This window comes from Alligator mississippiensis, chromosome 6, assembly GCF_030867095.1.
Source record: "Alligator mississippiensis isolate rAllMis1 chromosome 6, rAllMis1, whole genome shotgun sequence".
NCBI classification, from domain to species: domain Eukaryota; kingdom Metazoa; phylum Chordata; order Crocodylia; family Alligatoridae; genus Alligator; species Alligator mississippiensis.
In genome coordinates this window covers 45,493,595-45,500,793 of record NC_081829.1, presented here as the reverse complement: position 1 = coordinate 45,500,793, position 7,199 = coordinate 45,493,595, and the positions used below count along the sequence as shown (strand labels likewise).

The 7,199-nt window shown below is 45.0% G+C and overlaps 1 long non-coding RNA gene across 1 annotated transcript in view; it reads left to right on the top strand.

The window, feature by feature from the left end:
- Window positions 1-730: 730 nt before the first annotated feature.
- Window positions 731-7,199, top strand: part of LOC132251161 (uncharacterized) — a 102,901-nt gene continuing 96,432 nt past the window's right edge. Inside the window, exon 1 of the long non-coding RNA XR_009463032.1 lies at window positions 731-861. This is a non-coding gene — a long non-coding RNA (uncharacterized LOC132251161). The remainder of the gene's footprint in view (window positions 862-7,199) is intronic.

The following is a 7,199-nucleotide window of genomic DNA, read 5'->3' as shown; positions in this document are numbered from 1 at the left end:
GACAGATCACCTTTGGGACCCTATCAATTGTTGTTTATAAGTAAATAATTTTAGTTAGTGAATAAATACAAAACTAGATTATTAGTAATGGAGTAGGAATTTTTGCTATCAAAGCTCTCCTGGAAAGGAGATTTCATTTTTTGTTTCTATAATACTTTAATAGCCTCACTGAAACGCATGTATTTTTCCTTTGTTATAATCAACTTGATCATAAGGTATGAATCCAAAATAAACATTTAGAAGAATTTTCCATTTTTTTTAATGTAGCCTTTGTTTCACACTTGAAACAACTGTGACTTATTGGCCTGAGTATAATAGACCAGAACAACATGAGATCCATGGTCAAATGATTCCATTGTTTCATTAGTCCAAATTATTTATGTTAGGATGGTAAACCCTTGCTTTTTCCCGCTCTTTTTTCCCACTCTTTTCCCTGGCTGATTTATGGTGAGCCTGAGCACTGAAAGAATTGGTCTTGTAGCTGATGCATTAGTTACCTATGCCCAAGTTAAAGTTTTAACTGGGCATAAGACTTAAGATGCTAAAGTCAGCAGAAGTGTAATGATTATTTTAACTAACATCAGCAAAATGCAAAATTGCTGGACGTAGTGGAATGCAGGGCTTTAAATGGTTAATCATTTGTCTCATCATTTGACTGTTTGTTTAGTTGTGGAATAGAGGTACTCAAACCAGACAGGGGAGGACCCCAGTGGTATATCAAGAGGGAAAATGCAAAAGTAGGCTTTTAAGATGAGTAACCACAAGTGACCGAAGGTAGTAGGGGTGACGGCCTCATGCAGGTGCAGAGTGGAAATTTTCAAGATAATGGGCTAATGCATAGCCAATTCAATGGAAATGAAGGTAGGGGAGGAGTCATGGGCATAACGGTCTGGGGAGAAGACTGGAAATGGTTTAATGCTAATGAGTATGGACTGGAAGAATGCAATAATGTTCTGGGCTGCTCCCTGGCTTGGTGGGGACCCACCCAAAGTTGCCTCCACTTCAATAAAGTTGTTGAATGCAGTGTGTGATTGTGTTTGCTCCATGAGTGATTGTGCTTGTGATTCCATGGGCAATTGATTCATCTCTACTTAGTCGTTGGTCCTCATGAGGAGCTGAGGTTTAACATCTTGGTGTAGTTGGCAGGATTGACACACATTTGGAGAGACTGATCATCTCATCCTACCAGGGTAAGGTCTAGGAGGAATTCCTAGATTCTCTTGGGCTTTCCTCAGCTATCATTCCCCAATCCATCTCCCTTTTCTCAGTAGCATGGCAATGGGTAAAAAGGCTTTTCCTCTGCTGGTTTGGGGTCAGGGTGATCTCCGTGAGTTTGTGGAGTCTTGGGTGAGTTGGAATGGAGGTCGATTGCAGGGGCCCCTGGAGTGTCCATCTAACCCATCTTGGGTGTCAACCCGAGAGTGGGCTGAGGGTAGTTTAAAGGAGAAACAGCAGAAGCCAGACTTCCATAAAGCTGCTGCCCTCCAGGCATTGTCCTGGGGTGTTCAATCTCTATGGCAAGAGTGCCAGGGTAGGGAAACTCTTTGTCAAGAGAAAGATGATCTTATTTGTTAACTTAAGGATGTTGTTGCTGGGCAATTAAAAGTCGCCCATGCATCGGTGCTTGCTGTTGAGATAAAAGAAAGGGATTCAGAGGACTTGTGTAGTGTCAGGAGGGAAATTGAGTCTCCCAAATCTCTTATTGATAAGTTGCATCAGGAGTGTGAGACCCTGGGAAAGGCAGCTGATTCTCGGGGTGTTGCCCTTTTGAGTGGCAAAGCGCTGCCGGCAGTAACTCCTTCTGCACCCCTTTCTTATCCTGCTTTGATCCCTAAAACCCCACCTTCCCATCCTCCCAGTGAACCTCCTGACTATTCAACAGAAGTGCTCCCTGTTGAATGAGTCATAACTTTTGTTCCCTGCCCCGGAGAGGAGGCACTGCTGACCAGAGATTACTCCGTAGAACTGGTGTAGAGATGCCAGAGGGAATCACCCAAATGCAGCAGGTTAGAATCATCTCACCATTCCCTCAGGAGAAAGAGGCACTGAAAGCCTAATTGGGTCTCATGCCTTTGGAGTGGAATTGTTGCCCTGTGGGGTCAGGCCAACTCTCAGGATCTCAATATTGCACTGTTAGACAGGAGGGTGTAACACAATTGCACATATACAAACACATAAATCAATTAGGTGCATACACATGTACCAGCTCAGGTACATACACATTCAAACCAGCCTAGGCACATGAATACCTATTATCAATTCAAGCACATACACTATACACCTCAAAAGTTAGACACAGATCACTAATTCATATATCATGCACACAATGCCATACACACACACTCACACTAGCAACTCAAATACACACACTTTCAAAATAACTAGTCTAGGTTCATGCACACCTATCACCTGTTTAAGCCATACATGCTACACACACCAAATTTAGACAAAACCAGTTACCAGTTACCAACACCTGCACATCCAATACACATATGTGGATTACTAATTCATATACCATACACACATACACAATGATATTTATATATGTATATATGTGTGTATTCAGTAATTTACACACATACCACCCAACTACACATACGCACAAGTGAGTTCCTAAGTTGCGTGTTGTGATGTGTATGTACATATGTGCTTGATGTACTTGGGATACGTGGGGAAAGGTTAAGGTAAGAAACTAGAAGTGTAGGGAGTTAAAGTTACCAGGGCTGGGATTAGAATCAATAGACTAGAGGGGCCTGGGATGAAGAACTGAGGCTTGGGGGATAACTTTGGGTTAATTGATCTTAATTGATTAAAAGATAATGCCCAAAGCCTGCAGAACAGGGAAGCAATGCTGGCACAGAAGCTGGGACTGGAGCCAGAGCTATGGGGGAGCTGAAAAGGTAGGTGGGGAGAGGGAAAATAGGACTAAGGGGAAGTGTGGGTGGTAAGGAGGGGCTCTGGATGTGGGGAGCTAGAGGATGGCTCCAGGGCAGGTAGAGAAGTTGCAGGGAGTGGCAATAGGTACTGAGAGCTGGAGAAAGGCTCCAGCTGCTGGAGAAAACTGCAGGACAGCCACGAGGAGATGGGAAGCTGCAGGGGGTGGTGGTGGATGACTACAGAAGATGCAGGGGAAGCCTGAAAACAGAGAGACAGACAGCAGAAAATCACAGGAAAAGCAGCAGGTGAGACTGAAAGGCAGCAGGGGCAGCAGGAAAGCAGAGAAAGGCAGCAGAAAGTCACAGATAAAAGACAGTAGGAATTGAGAGGAGATCGGGAAACTAGTGGAGAGGGGTGGGCCTGGAGCAGAGAGAGAGAGAGAGAGAATGAGGCTGGAATTTAAGATAAGGAAGGGACTGGGATTCAGTAAAACATGACACACCTTGGGGTTGCAAATGACAGTGGTTTTATTGAACAGGGGAGATGGTGACACAATGTCTTATTGGTTCCCTTGCACCCACCCACCCACCCACCCACCCACACACACACACACACACACACAATGGCAGCAGGGGTTAGAGAGGCTTGGTGCAGGGGCTGAAGTCCACTGAAGTCCAGGAGGAGGAGAGAGAGAGAGAGAGAGTCCAAATTGTAGGAGGAGGTGTTCAGGTAATATCTACCTATCCTAGGCTGGAAAGGGGTCCTTGTCTAGTAGATGTTGTCCAGAGGTGGGTCACCAACAGGGCCTCTGGATGGATAGGTGGTGTGCCATGGTGCTGGTCCAGATGGAGAGGGCATCCCACTGGGTCTGTCTTCACTGACCCTTTTTATAGGAGCAGACCTTGTGTGACCCTAGTGACAGGAGGCATGCCCAGGCAAGGGTCTGCCTCGGTGTACTGAGCATGTGCTCCATGCAGGGATGTGCAGTTTCAGCTGCCTGTAATGGTGAGAGTTGCTGGTTTTGCAGGGTCTTTTGTCTATCAAATGCTGGTCTTGTCTCTGTTCCTGGGTGAGGTCTGTGGTTCCTGGATGAATCAATGTGAGACGATGGCCCAGTCATTACAGGCCATTTAGTAGAGGCCTGCTCCCATTGTATTTCAATCATTCCCAATCATTCTTATTTATTGGGAAACCAATTTACATGGGTATAATGAATCATATTGTTGCAACATGGGATGCCCAGGCACAGGACACAAGATGGAGGTTTTGACATATAAAATGGAAACTTGACATGACTTTGGTTCGCTTACAAACACAGGCCTAAACCATACAATATCCATATGAAACAATAAAAATCAATACGAAAATGATAATAATACAACATACAACAGTAAAAATCAATACAGAACTAATAATTAAACAAGATAAAATGGTGGATCTCCAAAACCAAAAACTTGCTACCAAAATAAAAAAGTTTAAAGCTTATCCTAAGTCTGAGCTCATTTATCTATAGGGAATAGAGAGGGAGAGAAAAATCAGAAATGTTTGAGGAAGGGGAGGGAATGCATGTTAAAATAAATTTTAAAAAGAAAAACTTTGGGTTTTGCTACAGAATAACTGGACTCACTGGTTGGCAGCAGCAGAGAAAGGTCTCGGTTTGTTATTGGAGAATGAACTGACCGATGTTTTGCTAGTATTGATTAAAGGTGTTAGCCCTGCTATGTTGGGAGGTGGTGAGTGGCAGGTTCGAAAATCAATGATCGCCCTAGCCTTTTTGGTATTTATACCCTAGATCAGGGCATTAGGCAAATGCGACTGCTTCCAGGGGAACATCTCCATGCTGTCATTGAGAGGGTGCAAGTGTGGGGCCAAGTTTGGGAAGATCCTTTGCCAGCACAATGGTTTCTACCACCCAATGCTGGAGCCAACCGGGCAACTCACCTTTTTGCATGTTGACTGCAGCTGGTCCCTCCTGAATTACTCCTGATGTTAGAAATGCAGTTGGGAGCATTGCAGGTGGACAATCTGCATCACTATTTTGAAAAGGCAGAGGCTTGGTGGTGATTGCAGCAGACAGGCCATAGCAGGCAGGTTCAGGAAGCAGCTGAGTCTAGACAACATTTGAAATATCTAGAGCAGATGATGGAAAGCCTGGCTGCCAGATTTGCAGGTTCTCTAGCTAAGGGGTCTTATGATCACTCCCACGGCTGAAACAATGTGCAGGGAGGGGATCAAATCAAGAAGGGTCCTCAGCCATACCTCCCAGGGGACTGTGGGGACCAAGGGGTGTGCACAGCTCTGAATTTTGCACGCCGAGAAACCTGTTTCAAGTGTGGCACTCCCTGGCCTGCCCCACGGGTGCTTACCCTCACTTCTGAACCTACACCCCCATCCCCATCCATTTTAGACTGAGGCTGCGCCTCCCACGGTCTCAGCCACTGTTTCCCATTTCAGTTTAACCAGGACGGGAGACCATGGGTCCGGGGCTGGGTAGAAGGAGGGGCACTTGAAGCTTTTCTATTAGATACCTGAAGGTAAAGTTGTATAAGCATAAGTCTAATCAGTCCAAAGAAAAGGACAACTTTGTTTTGCAGAATTTGGAGAAACATGGTCACGACGGAAAAGACAGTGACAATATTGGGCTTAAATGTCTGCTGGATCATCAGTTGCAACCTTCTGCCAATTGAAGACTATGTTAGATTTGCATTTTTTCCAAATCATTTGTTTGCAGGTGATGACACCGATCAGCCAGAGTATGATATTAGAGAGCCCTTTTATCCCAATGGCCCTGAACCCACTATTGAGCAGCGTAAATTGCCAACTGTGCCACCTGCAGCCTCCATTCCAAGTAGTCACAAGTTAATGGCTGTTCAGGCTAATTCCCCCTCTTACAAGTGTTTTTTTGGGGCTTATGGATGTCACCTCATGGATTCTAAATGCTAAATTCCTGGATTCCACTGGGCACTATGTAACAACAGATCAAATTGCAAATTGGCCCTGGTGGAAAAGGTGAACTATCCCTTGGTGGCAGGGAGGCACTTGTAATGGAAAAAGTGGATAGGGCTATTACTGGGGATTCATTTCCTACACATGGGATGCCCCTTATGGAAATGCAAATGGGTGCTCTGGAGTTTTGCCATTGGCACCCAAGGATTTCCCTCAACCAAACCCCACAGTTTATAGATTTCATAGACATTAGGGCTGGAAGGGACCTCAGAAGATAGTTGAGTCCAGCCCCCTACCCAAAGGGCAGGAAGTCAGCTGGGGTCATAGGATCCCAGCAAGATAAGCATCCAATTTTTTTTTAAGGTGTTCCATGTAGGTGCTTGAACCACCTCCGATGGCAGGCTATTCCAGACCAGCCTGAAATGGTCTTGCAGTAGTTTATAACCATTCGACCTCATCATCCCTTGGGGCGCTCTGGTGAACAAACATTCCCCCAGATCCTGGTGGTCACCCCTGGCAAACTTATAGGTGGCCATCAGATCACCCCTGAGCCTGCACTTTTCCAGGCTAAAGAGCCCCATAGCTCTCAGCCTGTCATCATAAGGTCTGTTTTCCTGACCTCTGGTCATGTATGTGGCTCTTCTCTGGACTCTCTCAAGCTTCTCCACATCCTTTTTGAATTGTGCGGCACAAAACTGGATGCAGTACTCCAGCTGCGGCCCCACCAAGGCCGAGTACAAGGGGAGAATGACGTCCCGGGTGTGGAAGAAATCAAACTTTGCATTGTGGTTGTATTAGAATTGGCAGAGCCATCTAGGTTTATTTAAAGCTATACAAGTGATGACAGGGAGAGTTCTCAAAGGAACTCTGATCTCTACAAGTGTACAAGCGTATTTATACTTTAGACAGCGAGAAAAGATGCAGGGTTTAGACAAAGCAACCTTGAGAGAAACAGAAGGATGTTGATTGTTTGTTTGTCACATGTAAGCAGTTTACTTATTCAGGAAAGAAAACACTATGTTTTGGGAACAGTTATCAGCTTCTAGTTGGAAGGAGAGGAGGAGGTTAAAATCTGCACACAAAGCTTAATATATCAAGACAAAACAAGGCATGAAGGATTTTTCTTATCTTAGAACATTTTGAAACACATACCATCAGCATCTTTTTCTCTTCTCTTTCTTTCTCTTTGTCTCTCCTCTTAGTCAAGTAAGAGGCCTGGTTAATCTGATTTCCACATGGGATTTGCTTGAGAAGCATCTATGGATGCAAGCCAGCATTTTGGTCGCTTTACTAGCTGCAGCATCGCATTGCAGGCTCATGTTCATCTTGTGGTCAATGATGACCTCCAAGTCCCTTTCCTCCATAGTGCTAGCCAG